This window comes from Hyla sarda, chromosome 3, assembly GCF_029499605.1.
Source record: "Hyla sarda isolate aHylSar1 chromosome 3, aHylSar1.hap1, whole genome shotgun sequence".
NCBI classification, from domain to species: domain Eukaryota; kingdom Metazoa; phylum Chordata; class Amphibia; order Anura; family Hylidae; genus Hyla; species Hyla sarda.
Window position 1 is genome coordinate 415,047,260 of NC_079191.1, and position 15,278 is coordinate 415,062,537.

The following is a 15,278-nucleotide window of genomic DNA, read 5'->3' on the forward strand; positions in this document are numbered from 1 at the left end:
ATTGCAGATTAGCTCCATTGAAGTGAATGGGACTGAGCTGTGAGCTGCAGTTCTACACATGACCAGGAGTGGTGCTGTAAAACAACTGGAGACATGAGTCACCCCTCAAAAACAATCGGATCAGATAGGTGTCTGTTCCCTCTCAAAGTATTAAAAAAAAAAAATTATTATTTTTTTTTTTTAGTTCTGCTGGACTACTACTCTGCTCATGCCTTGTTCTGGAGTTAGTCAGCAGACCGGGCCTTATTTTTAAAGGGACGATCCCGAATTAATTTCTAAGCACTTTTCTCTTAGTATTACGATCTTCAGAGATTCTATGTAGCATTTCATGTATTTCTCATTTCACGTATGACGATGCCAAAAATATTACCTCAGAGGAGCGTGCGCCGTGTTCCGCTCTGACATGTATGTCCACTTTATATTCTGTAACAGAACTGTCGTATTAGTACATGTTAGATGGAAGTTTGCAGTTTCTTTTTTAAATATTTCTAGATGTCTGTGGGAGCGGGGAGAGGGAATGGACAGCGCGCTAAACTGGAACGAAACATTAAAAAAAAGTAAATGAATCTGTCTGTAAATGAATATGTTTTGTAGGTGATATGGGGGGAGGGGCGATGTGTATTCTGGGGTGTAAGTAGTCACACAGCATTTATAGGGGTTTTCTAGGAATGGAAAGGGCAGAGCTGATTTCTTTTAAAAACAACACCACCTCTGTCTTCAGGTTGCATGTGTAAACTTGGCTCCATTCACTTCAATGGAACTACGCTGCAATACTGCACACAACCTGAGGACAGGGGTGGCGATGTTTTTCTAATCCAGGATTACCCTTTTGGCAAGTTTTAGACAAGTGGTCTTCTATATCTGTGGACCTCCAGATATGGCAAAACTACAACTCTCAGCATGCCTGGACAGCCAATGGCTGCCAGCTGGAGAGCTACAAGTTGGAAACCACTAGTGGTGGCAAAGAGAATTACAGCCTAGGACCATATATATATATATATATATATATATATATTTTTTTTTTTTTTGTGGGGTTTTAAGGTACTACGAAACTCCCCATTAGTGTACCCCTATGTCTATTAAATATATATATATATATATATATATATATATATATATATATGTATTTCACCACAAAAAAAAAAAAAAAAACACCAGTCCTCAGGTTGTGTATGGTACTGGACCTCAGCCATATTCACCAAGCTGCAATACCACATACAACTCATGGACAAGTGTGGCGCTGTTTCTGGAATAGAGCAGCTAAGTTATACTAGAGAGCAATGAAAGAGAAAGACCTGACCAGGGTGGAGTTGCTGATGCTGTTGTTGAGTTATAACGTATATGGCTGCTTACGATACACTGTCGCTAGTGGACATTAATTATTTTCAGAGACTTGAGTATGTGATGTTGGTGGTGTTTGCAACTTGCAGTGTCTGGATCATACAGGGTGATAAAGAGGGATTGTCTAAGCTTGGGAAACAGCACTCCTAAAGGCCGTGTTGGGTATTGCAGCTCACATAAAATTTGTAGAATCACGAAAGGATAACCTCCCTGTATGATGCAGACTTATAGCAGTTGCTAGTGAAGTTGAGCAGTAGACTTAAAGGGGTATTCCAGGAAAAAACTTTTTTATATATATCAACTGGATCCAGAAAGTTAAACAGATTTGTAAATTACTTCTATTAAAAAAATCTTAATCCTTTCAGTACTTATGAGCTTCTGAAGTTAAGGTTGTTCTTTTCTAAGTGCTCTCTGTTTTTTCCTGGAATACCCCTTTAAAAATGTCTAGTTCCTGTTTAACCCTATTGAGTGACACATTGTAAATAAAGAACAGTTACCCAAGGCTGCCAATCCGACCACTCCTTTAATATCCTAACCCAAGATGACTTAAAGGGGTACTCCATTGCTCAGCGTTTGGAACAAACTGTTCCGAACGCTGGAGTCAGCGCCGGGAGCTTTGTGATGTCATAGCCCTGCCCCCTCATGATGTCACGCCCCGCCTCCTCAATGCAAGTCTATGGGAGGGGGCGTGACGCTGTCACGCCCCCTCCCATAGAATTGCATTGAGGAGGCGGGGCGTGACATCATGAGGGGGCGGAGCTATGACATCACCAAGCTCCCGGCGCTGACTCCTTTAACTTCTGTACTGGTTTAAATACATGAGGCTCCTTGTATTAGCGTCTTACTTTTTTGGGTGCCATAGGCGTGAGTGCGTTTCGGCTTGGCCATTCCCATTTACTGCGTCTTTCCAGAAGTTGCAAACTACAACTCCCATCATGGAGAGCCACAGATTGGAGAACACTGCTCCACGTCCTCTGCTGTGTATACTTAATAGAGTGAATGGGACAGAGGGAATCTCGGGTGACGTCGCCCATAGACATGTCATTTTATGTTATAGTTTCCACTATCCGTATATATATATATATATATATAAATATATATATATATATATTACTTGTGACGCAGGCGTCATGTTGTGTATTATATTTTTTATTTTATTTTTATGGCTTTTGTTATTTCCTTGCGTTTACCGGCATGTATGTTAATCATGTTAGCACTATCTATGTATAGATATATTATTATTATTATTATTATGTTTTTTTTTTCACTTTTGTGTAACATCTGCAGGATCAATTATCGTTGTGGTACTAAGTTTTTTACAGCGCTCACGATATTACAGATGTGAGAGGAATTGCATGTTTTAATGTATGTTCTAATTATCAGAATAAGGTACTTTATTACCGTTGTTTTCTATTATGAGGTTTTTTGAGTTTTTTTTATACTTTAATAAATAAATATGTGATTTAAAAAAACAGTTGGGTTTTTCGGAGGTTTTTAATCAGCGATTGGTGTGTGAAATGTTACTATTAGAGATGAGCGAACTTACAGTAAATTCGATTCGTCACGAACTTCTCAGCTCGGCAGTTGATGACTTTTCCTGCATAAATTAGTTCCGCTTTCAGGTGCTCCGGTGGGCTGGAAAAGGTGGATACAGTCCTAGGAGACTCTTTCCTAGGAATGTATCCACCTTTTCCAGCCCACCAGAGCACCTGAAGGCTGAACTAATTTACGCAGGATAAGTCATCAACTGCCGAGCCGAGAAGTTCGTGACGAATCGAATTTACTGTAAGTTCGCTCATCTCTGGTTACTATTATAACAAGACAATATTTAGTTCACCAGAGCTTAAAGGGGTACTCCGCCCCTAGACATCTTATCCCCCATCCAAAGGATAGGGGATAAGATGTCAGATTGCCGGGGTCCCGCTGCTGGGGACCCCCAGGATCGCCGCTGTGGCACCCCGCTATCATTGCTGCATAGAGCAAGTTCGCTATGTGCGTAATGACGGGCGATACAGGTGCCGGAGCATCGTGACGTCATGGCTCCGCCCCTCATGATGTCACAGCCCGCCCCCTCAACACAAGTCTATGAGAGGGGGCATGGCGGTCGTCACACCCCCTGCCATAGACTTGCATTAAGGGGACGGGCCGTGATGTCATGAGGGGCGGAGCCATGACGTCACGATGCTCCGGCCCCTGTATCGCCCGTCATTACGCACAGAGCAAACTCGCTCTGTGCAGCAATGAGAGCGCGGTGCCGCTGCGGCGATCCCGGGGGTCCCCAGCAGCGGGACCCCGGCAATTTGAGATCTTAGATAAGACACCTAGATAAGATGTCTAGGGGCGGAGTTCCCCTTTAACACGTTATCACTATAGTCCTCTTCCTCTCCTACATGATGACATCATAGAGCTGGTGGATGTTATAGACCTTGCGCACCCCCGCCTTCTGTTTGAGGATGTCCCACAGATTATAAATAGGGTTTAGGTCTGGAGACATGCTTGGCCAGTACATTACCTTTACCATCAGCTTCTTTAGCAAGGCAGTGATGGTCTGTGGGGTCATTATTATGTGTGAATACTGCCCTGCGGCCCAGTCCTCTGAAGGGAGGGGATCGTGCTCTGCTTCACATGTCACAGTACACGTTGGCATTCATGGTTCCCTCAATGATCTGTAGCCCCCAGTACCAGCAGCGCTCATCTCCAGGCCATGACTATGATTGACTGTAGGTAGGACACACTTTTCTTTGTACTCCTCACGTGGTTGTCACCACGCACGCTTGTCACCATCTGAACGAAATAAGTTTATCTTGGTCTCGTGGGACCACAGGACATGGTTCCAGTAATCCATGCCCTTATTCTGCTCGTTTTTCAACTGTTTTGAGGCCTTCATGTGCTTCATCTTTAGAAGAGGCTTCCTTCTGGGACAACAGCCATGAAGACCAATTTGATGGTGTGTGGCGTATGGTCTGAGCACTGACAGGCTGACCCCCCCACCGCCACCACCACCACTTGAACCTCTGCAGCAATACTGTCTGCATGTCTAAGAGACAACCTCTGGACATGACGATAAGCTCATACCCTTCTTTGGACAACCATGGTGAGACCTGTTCTGAGTGGAATCTTTCCTGTGAAACTGCTGTATGGTCACAGTGTTGCAGCTCAGTTTCGGGGTCTTGGCAATCTTCTTATAACCTAGGCCATCTTTATGTAGAGCAACAATTCTTTTTTTCAGATCTTTAGAGAGTTCTTTGCCATAAGGTGCCATGTTGGACTTCCAGTAACCAGTATTAGACAGTGTGAGAGCGATAACACCACATTTAGGACATCTGCTTCCCATTCACACCGGAGACCTTGTAACACTAAGGAATCACATGACACTGGGGAGGGAAAATGGCTAATTGGGCCCAATTTGGACATATGATGCTGCAGGTTATTACTCCCCCTAGGACATATGATGCTGCAGGTTATTACTCCCCCTAGGACATATGATGCTGCAGGTTATTACTCCACCTAGGACATATGATGCTGCAGGTTATTACTCCCCCTAGGACATATGATGCTGCAGGTTATTACTCCCCCTAGGACATATGATGCTGCAGGTTATTACTCCACCTAGGACATATGATGCTGCAGGTTATTACTCCACCTAGGACATATGATGCTGCAGGTTATTACTCCCCCTAGGACATATGATGCTGCAGGTTATTACTCCCCCTAGGACATATGATGCTGCAGGTTATTACTCCCAAAGGACATATGATGCTGCAGGTTATTACTCCCCCTAGGACATATGATGCTGCAGGTTATTACTCCCCCTAGGACATATGATGCTGCAGGTTATTACTCCACCTAGGACATATGATGCTGCAGGTTATTACTCCCCCTAGGACATATGATTCTGCAGGTTATTACTCCCCATAGGACTTATGATGCTGCAGTTTATTACTCCCCCTAGGACATATGATGCTGCAGGTTATTACTCCCCCTAGGACATATGATGCTGCAGGTTATTACTCCACCTAGGACATATGATGCTGCAGGTTATTACTCCCCCTAGGACATATGATGCTGCAGGTTATTACTCCCCCTAGGACATATGATGCTGCAGGTTATTACTCCCAAAGGACATATGATGCTGCAGGTTATTACTCCCCCTAGGACATATGATGCTGCAGGTTATTACTCCCCCTAGGACATATGATGCTGCAGGTTATTACTCCCCCTAGGACATATGATGCTGCAGGTTATTACTCCACCTAGGACATATGATGCTGCAGGTTATTACTCCCCCTAGGACATATGATGCTGCAGGTTATTACTCCACCTAGGACATATGATGCTGCAGGTTATTACTCCCCATAGGACTTATGATGCTGCAGGTTATTACTCCCCCTAGGACATATGATGCTGCAGGTTATTACTCCCCCTAGGACATATGATGCTGCAGGTTATTACTCCACCTAGGACATATGATGCTGCAGGTTATTACTCCCCCTAGGACATATGATGCTGCAGGTTATTACTCCACCTAGGACATATGATGCTGCAGGTTATTACTCCCCCTAGGACATATGATGCTGCAGGTTATTACTCCCCCTAGGACATATGATGCTGCAGGTTATTACTCCCCCTAGGACATATGATGCTGCAGGTTATTACTCCACCTAGGACATATGATGCTGCAGGTTATTACTCCCCCTAGGACATATGATGCTGCAGGTTATTACTCCCCCTAGGACATATGATGCTGCAGGTTATTACTCCACCTAGGACATATGATGCTGTAGGTTATTACTCCCCATAGGACTTATGATGCTGCAGTTTATTACTCCCCCCTAGGACATATGATGCTGCAGGTTATTACTCCCCCTAGGACATATGATGCTGCAGGTTATTACTCCCCCTAGGACATATGATGCTGCAGGTTATTACTCCCCCTAGGACATATGATGCTGCAGGTTATTACTCCACCTAGGACATATGATGCTGCAGGTTATTACTCCCCCTAGGACATATGATGCTGCAGGTTATTACTCCCCCTAGGACATATGATGCTGCAGGTTATTACTCCACCTAGGACATATGATGCTGCAGGTTATTACTCCACCTAGGACATATGATGCTGCAGGTTATTACTCCCCCTAGGACATATGATGCTGCAGGTTATTACTCCCCCTAGGACATATGATGCTGCAGGTTATTACTCCCAAAGGACATATGATGCTGCAGGTTATTACTCCCCCTAGGACATATGATGCTGCAGGTTATTACTCCCCCTAGGACATATGATGCTGCAGGTTATTACTCCACCTAGGACATATGATGCTGCAGGTTATTACTCCCCCTAGGACATATGATTCTGCAGGTTATTACTCCCCATAGGACTTATGATGCTGCAGTTTATTACTCCCCCTAGGACATATGATGCTGCAGGTTATTACTCCCCCTAGGACATATGATGCTGCAGGTTATTACTCCACCTAGGACATATGATGCTGCAGGTTATTACTCCCCCTAGGACATATGATGCTGCAGGTTATTACTCCCCCTAGGACATATGATGCTGCAGGTTATTACTCCCAAAGGACATATGATGCTGCAGGTTATTACTCCCCCTAGGACATATGATGCTGCAGGTTATTACTCCCCCTAGGACATATGATGCTGCAGGTTATTACTCCCCCTAGGACATATGATGCTGCAGGTTATTACTCCACCTAGGACATATGATGCTGCAGGTTATTACTCCCCCTAGGACATATGATGCTGCAGGTTATTACTCCACCTAGGACATATGATGCTGCAGGTTATTACTCCCCATAGGACTTATGATGCTGCAGGTTATTACTCCCCCTAGGACATATGATGCTGCAGGTTATTACTCCCCCTAGGACATATGATGCTGCAGGTTATTACTCCACCTAGGACATATGATGCTGCAGGTTATTACTCCCCCTAGGACATATGATGCTGCAGGTTATTACTCCACCTAGGACATATGATGCTGCAGGTTATTACTCCCCCTAGGACATATGATGCTGCAGGTTATTACTCCCCCTAGGACATATGATGCTGCAGGTTATTACTCCCCCTAGGACATATGATGCTGCAGGTTATTACTCCACCTAGGACATATGATGCTGCAGGTTATTACTCCCCCTAGGACATATGATGCTGCAGGTTATTACTCCCCCTAGGACATATGATGCTGCAGGTTATTACTCCACCTAGGACATATGATGCTGTAGGTTATTACTCCCCATAGGACTTATGATGCTGCAGTTTATTACTCCCCCCTAGGACATATGATGCTGCAGGTTATTACTCCCCCTAGGACATATGATGCTGCAGGTTATTAGTACCCAGATCCATAACTTTACATTTATCCGCATTGAACCTAATTTGCCAAGTAGATGCCCAGACACTTAGGGGGAGATCTATCAAAACCTGTCCAGAGGAAACGTTGCCCATAGCAACCAATCAGATCGCTTCTTTCATTTTTTTTTTTAAAAGGCCTCTGCAAAATGAAAGAAGTGATGTGATTGGTTGCTATGGACAACTCAGCAACGTTTCCTCTGGACAGGTTTTGGTAAATCTCCCCCTTAGTCTATCCAAGTCATCTTGTAACCTATACACATCCTCTATAGACTGTACTGTACTACAAAGCTTGGTGTCATCTGCAAAGATATTTAATGAACCTTAAATATAAAACTAACACCTTAGGTGCTATGGATCAAAAAATATACGCCCCACAGCAGCTATATATGACAACCTAATGGGTCCCTGTTAAAAAATAGTGCAGAAAGACGAAAATGAAACTTGGTTGGCGGCAGCGCTATTGGGGACTTCCTCGATGTATGAGAATATTCTATGTATATGTGGGGACGCAAATGATACGTACGCACTCTGTTCTCTGTAATGCGAAGCACTATTAGTCCCACTGATTACGGAGCATGTATAGAGGTAAAACAGGAAGATATGAGATAGATAGATATGAGATAGATAGATAGATATGAGATAGATAGATATGAGATAGATAGATAGATAGATATGAGATAGATAGATATGAGATAGATAGATAGATAGATAGATAGATAGATAGATAGATAGATATGAGATAGATAGATAGATATGAGATAGATAGATATGAGATAGATAGATATGAGATAGATAGATATGAGATAGATAGATATGAGATAGATATGAGATAGATAGATAGATAGATATGAGATAGATAGCTATGAGATAGATAGATATGAGATAGATAGATATGAGATAGATAGATAGATAGATATGAGATAGATAGATATGAGATAGATATGAGATAGATAGATATGAGATAGATAGATAGATAGATATGAGATAGATAGATAGATAGATATGAGATAGATAGATATGAGATAGATAGATAGATAGATATGAGATAGATAGATATGAGATATATATGAGATAGATAGATAGATATGAGATAGATAGATAGATATGAGATAGATAGATAGATAGATAGATATGAGATAGATAGATAGATAGATATGAGATAGATAGATATGAGATAGATAGATATGAGATAGATATATAGATAGATAGATAGATAGATAGATATGAGATAGATATATAGATAGATATGAGATAGATAGATAGGAGATAGATAGATAGATATGAGATAGATATGAGATAGATATGAGATAGATAGATATGAGATAGATAGATAGATAGATAGATAGATAGATAGATATGAGATAGATATGAGATAGATAGATATGAGATAGATAGATAGATAGAAAGAAAGATACGAGATAGATATGAGATAGATCCAGCCAAGATAAACGAGGACCGCACCACTCCAAGAATGAGGGGAAAAAAGATTTATTGACCTGACGTCAAAGAACAACGTTTCAACTGCCCAATTGCAGTCTTTCTCAAGCTCCTTGCAGGCTGCTCTAGATAGACAGATAGATAGATATGAGATAGATAGATAGATAGATATGAGATAGATAGATATGAGATAGATAGATAGATAGATATGAGATAGATATGAGATAGATAGATATGATATGAGATAGATGGATAGATATGAGATAGATAGATAGATAGATAGATAGGAGATAGATAGATATGAGATAGATAGATAGATAGATAGATAGAAATGAGATAGATAGACAGATAGATATGAGATAGATAGATATGAGATAGATAGAAATGAGATAGATAGATAGATATGAGATTAATAGATATGAGATAGATAGATATAAGATAGATAGATATAGATATGAGATAGATACATATGAGATAGATAGATAAATATAAGATAGATATGAGATAGATAGAGAAATATAAGATAGATAGATATGAGATAGATGGATAGATATGAGATAGATAGAAATGAGATAAATAGATAGATATGAGATTAATAGATATGAGATAGATAGATAGATATAAGATAGATAGATATAGATATGAGATAGATACATATGAGATAGATAGAAAAATATAAGATAGATATGAGATAGAGAGAGAAATATAAGATAGATAGATGGAATCCCCTGTATATTGGGATTAGGGCGGGGAACCTGCTGTTTCCTTTCACATTGACCCCTCAGTCTTCAGTAATCAGACAGCTCCACGGTGACACCTGCTGGTCAGATAGAACTATAGATTATTGCTCGCAGATAAAGACCACTTGGTCCATCCATACGGCCTTTATATTTTTTCTTTTTTTTTTTTTATCGTTAATATTAAGATTTCCAGTTATGTTAAGTGGACAAGCCTTCACCCAGGACTGGTTGTGAGTCAAGTAAGGCTCAGACTGGGACAAAAAAAATAAAAAAAAGGCCATGGCATATTAGACTCTGCAGACCATTTTTTTGGTTGAGGTCACAGAAGTCAGACCCCCACCAAAATAAAATGGGCTGCATAGTCTAAAATCACGTTGGTTCATGTGGCTCTCCAGCTGTTGCATAGCGACAACACCCATCAAGTCTGGAGAGCTTTAGGCATGATGGGAGTTGTAGTTTTGTAACAGCTGGAAAGTCTCAGATTGGGGTACAAAATCACCCAGCATCACTGCTAAAATTATAACTGACTACAAAAGTGATGGGACAGTCAGGAGAGTACACAATGATATCAGTGACCCGAGAGACGTCTTCTCTGGTTTCTTTCTTTTCTCATTGAATCTTCACATTATCAGCAGATCCTCATATTCTGAGGACAATAATCATTATAACCCTGCCACACACTGCGTCCCCTAAATATAACCCTGCCACACACAGCGTCCCCTAAATATAACCCTGCCACACACTGCATCCCCTAAATATAACCCTGCCACACACTGCGTCCCCTAAATATAACCCTGCCACACACTGCATCCCCTAAATATAACCCTGCCACACACTGCGTCCCCTAAATATAACCCTGCCACACACTGCGTCCCCTAAATATAACCCTGCCACACACTGCATCCCCTAAATATAACCCTGCCACACACTGCATCCCCTAAATATAACCCTGCCACACACTGCATCCCCTAAATATAACCCTGCCACACACTGCATCCCCTAAATATAACCCTGCCACACACTGCGTCCCCTAAATATAATCCTGACACACACTGCGTCCCCTAAATATAACCCTGACACACACAGCGTCCCCTAAATATAACCCTGCCACACACTGCGTCCCCTAAATATAACCCTGCCACACACTGTGTCCCCTAAATATAACCCTGCCACACACTGCGTCCCCTAAATATAATCCTGACACACACTGCGTCCCCTAAATATAACCCTGACACACACAGCGTCCCCTAAATATAACCCTGCCACACACAGCGTCCCCTAAATATAACCCTGCCACACACTGTGTCCCCTAAATATAACCCTGCCACACACTGTGTCCCCTAAATATAACCCTGCCACACACAGTGTCCCCTAAATATAACCCTGCCACACACAGCGTCCCCTAAATATAACCCTGACACACACAGCGTCCCCTAAATATAACCCTGCCACACACTGTGTCCCCTAAATATAACCCCGACACACACTGCGTCCCCTAAATATAACCCTGCCACACACAGCGTCCCCTAAATATAACCCTGACACACACTGCGTCCCCTAAATATAACCCTGCCACACACTGTGTCCCCTAAATATAACCCTGCCACACACTGTGTCCCCTAAATATAACCCTGCCACACACAGCGTCCCCTAAATATAACCCTGCCACACACTGCGTCCCCTAAATATAACCCTGCCACACACTGCGTCCCCTAAATATAACCCTGCCACACACTGCATCCCCTAAATATAACCCTGCCACACACTGCATCCCCTAAATATAACCCTGCCACACACAGCGTCCCCTAAATATAACCCTGACACACACTGTGTCCCATAAATATAACCCTGACACACACAGCGTCCCCTAAATATAACCCTGCCACACACTGCATCCCCTAAATATAACCCTGCCACACACTGCATCCCCTAAATATAACCCTGCCACACACTGCATCCCCTAAATATAACCCTGCCACACACTGCGTCCCCTAAATATAATCCTGACACACACTGCGTCCCCTAAATATAACCCTGACACACGCAGCATCCCCTCAATATAACCCTGCCACACACTGCGTCCCCTAAATATAACCCTGCCACACACAGCGTCCCCTAAATATAACCCTGCCACACACTGCATCCCCTAAATATAACCCTGCCACACACTGCGTCAGTAGAACAGTGTTTTCCAAAGGTCATCCTGAGTCGTAGTTTTGCAACAGCTGGAGGCACACTGTTTGGAAAACCCTGCAGTAGGACGTGTATTTGTAGATTTTCAGACCCATGGAGTAGATGGTTACCTTAATTCCCCCTTGCCCTAAAGACACCGCGGCCCATGGTCCATCTAGACGCGTCACATGATCCTCATTCTCTTTCTGTTTCTCTACAGAAGTTTTGGTTTTTAGTTGCATCATTTTATGTCATTTTATATCTTACAGTGTATGACTAGACTAAGATACATATATATATATATATATATATATATATATATATATATATATACATATATATATATATATATATATATATATATATCAGATCACATGGGGGGGGGGCACTAACTTTGTCGCTCATAGTGATAAAGCAGAACAGAGTATATCTCTCTAGAAGTCTTACAAGAAGGTCTTAGTATCCACCGCAGCCATTAAATACATCACCTCTACAATAGATCTTCACGTCAATTTCTGGTAACCTGCACTTCCCCTTTCCCAGGCCACTGGCTTTGTTTGTTTGTTTTTTTGTTTTCTTTTTGCAAATGTTCAGAAACCATAGCACTCACCCAAAAAGTATCTACAGGTTACATACATTTCTGGCTATATACACTCACTGGCCACTTTATTAGGTACAATTGTTCTATTGCTTGTTCACACAAATAGTTAATCATCCAATCACATGACAGCAACTCAAAGCATTTAGGGATGTAGACTTGGTCAAGACAACTTGCTGACATTAAAACCGAGCATCAGACTGAAGAAGAAAGGGGATTTAAATGACTTTGGACGTGGCCTGGTTGTTGGTCCCAGATGGGCCGGTCTGAATATTTCAGTAACTGCTGATCTATTGGGATTTTCAGGCACAACCATCTAAAGTGTTTACAGAGAATGGTCTGAAAATGAGAAAATATCCAGTGAGCGGCAGTTGTGTGAATGAAAATGCCTTGTTGATGTCAGAGGAGAATGGGCAGACTGGTTGGAGATGACAGAAAGGCAACAGTAACTCAAATAACCACTGGATATACAACCAAGGCATACAGAATATTATCTCTGACTGCACAACGTATACCAACCATGAAGCAGATGGGCTACAGCAGCAGAAGATTACACTGGGTGCCACTCCTGTGAGCTAATCACTCAGGTCACCAACATTGGACAATGGAAGATTGAACAAATATTGTCTGTTCTAATGAGTCTCAATTGGAGGAACTGTGTGATGTCATCATGTCCGTATGGAGGAACTGTGTGATGTCATCATGTCCATATGGAGGAACTGTGTGATGTCATCATGTCCATATGGAGGAACTGTGTGATGTCATCATGTCCATATGGAGGAACTGTGTGATGTCATCATGTCCATATGGAGGGACTGTGTGATGTCATCATGTCCATAGGGAGGAACTGTGTGATGTCATCATGTCCATATAGAGGAACTGTGTGATGTCATCATGTCCCTATGGAGGAACTGTGTGATGTCATCATGTCCATATGGAGGAACTGTGTGATGTCATCATGTCCATATGGAGGAACAGTGTGATGTCATCATGTCCGTATGGAGCAACTGTGTGATGTCGTCATGTCCATATGGAGGAACTGTGTGATGTCATCATGTCCATATGGAGGAACTGTGTGATGTCATCATGTCTATATGGAGGAACTGTGTGATGTCATCGTGTCTATATGGAGGAACTGTGTGATTTCATCATGTCCATATAGAGGAACTGTGTGATGTCATCATGTCCCTATGGAGGAACTGTGTGATGTCATCATGTCCATATGGAGGAACTGTGTGATGTCATCATGTCCATATGGAGGAACTGTGTGATGTCATCATGTCCATATGGAGGAACTGTGTGATGTCATCATGTCCATATGGTGGAACTGTGTGATGTCATCCTGTCCATATGGAGGAACTGTGTGATGTCCTCATGTCCATATGGAGGAACTGTGTGATGTCCTCATGTCCATATGGAGGAACTGTGTAATGTCATCATGTCCATATGGAGGAACTGTGTGATGTCATCATGTCCATATGGAGGAACTGTGTGATGTCATCATGTCCATATGGAGTAACTGTGTGATGTCCTCATGTCCATATGTAGGAACTGTGTGATGTCATCATGTCCATATGTAGGAACTGTGTGATGTCATCATGTCCATATGGAGGAACTGTGTGATGTCATCATGTCCATATGGAGGAACTGTGTGATGTCATCATGTCCATATGTAGGAACTGTGTGATGTCATCATGTCCATATGGAGGAACTGTGTGATGTCATCATGTCCATATGGAGGCACTGTGTGATGTCATCATGTCCATATGGAGTGTGGTAGATAGAGGGTGTGATGCAAATGCAGATGGGATTACCCTAGGGGCAGATGGCATTAACCCCTTGTATTCGTGACGCCAGGGCCTGGTTTATCTTCACTACCACCCGAAGGTATACCGCTGAATCCTGGGCTAGGCACTGGGGCAATAATGACTCCGACGCCAAGTTACGGAGAACGGTATCTTTACTGAAGGGTTGACAGGTGTATACAGTTCAGCCAGGGCCCACAGAGGTGACCAGTGACTCAGCGCAGAGTTGTGAAGTTTAACTTTTCTTGGCAGATGAGTGGAAAGTCGGTCACTGTCCCTTCAAGAATGCTGTAATAGCAGATATACTGAGTGAAAGTCTCTGATGTTCTTTTCGCTCTTGTTTGGTCATGTTAATAGTGGTGATGCAGTTTGCAGGCAGAATACAGTCCTATTAGAACTGCACTGTGAGGGGTCTACATAGGTTGGATGACTGTGATGCAGATTCTTGAACTTTACTCAAGGCTTTTGGACATGATCCCCTATCTGTAGGGCATACGCTGAAGAAACTTCTGTGACCTGTCAGCCACACAGCAATAACTCTGACTGTAGGTCCATGAAAAGATTGGTGTTTTGCAGAAGGGTCCTTGCTCAGTTGATTCTCTGACTAGTAGATACTCCCTCTTGGAGCTGTAAACAGGTTACAGAACAAGACGATGCCTTCACAGCGTGGACTGGAGACAACCTTTTGGGTGAATTCCTATAAACTGCGCACAGTGCCGTGATCACTGCGCACACGATCCAGGTCTGTCTCAGGTCAGATGGTGCTTGCAACTGGAACAGTAGTTGAACTGAACCCAGGAGGGGAAATCA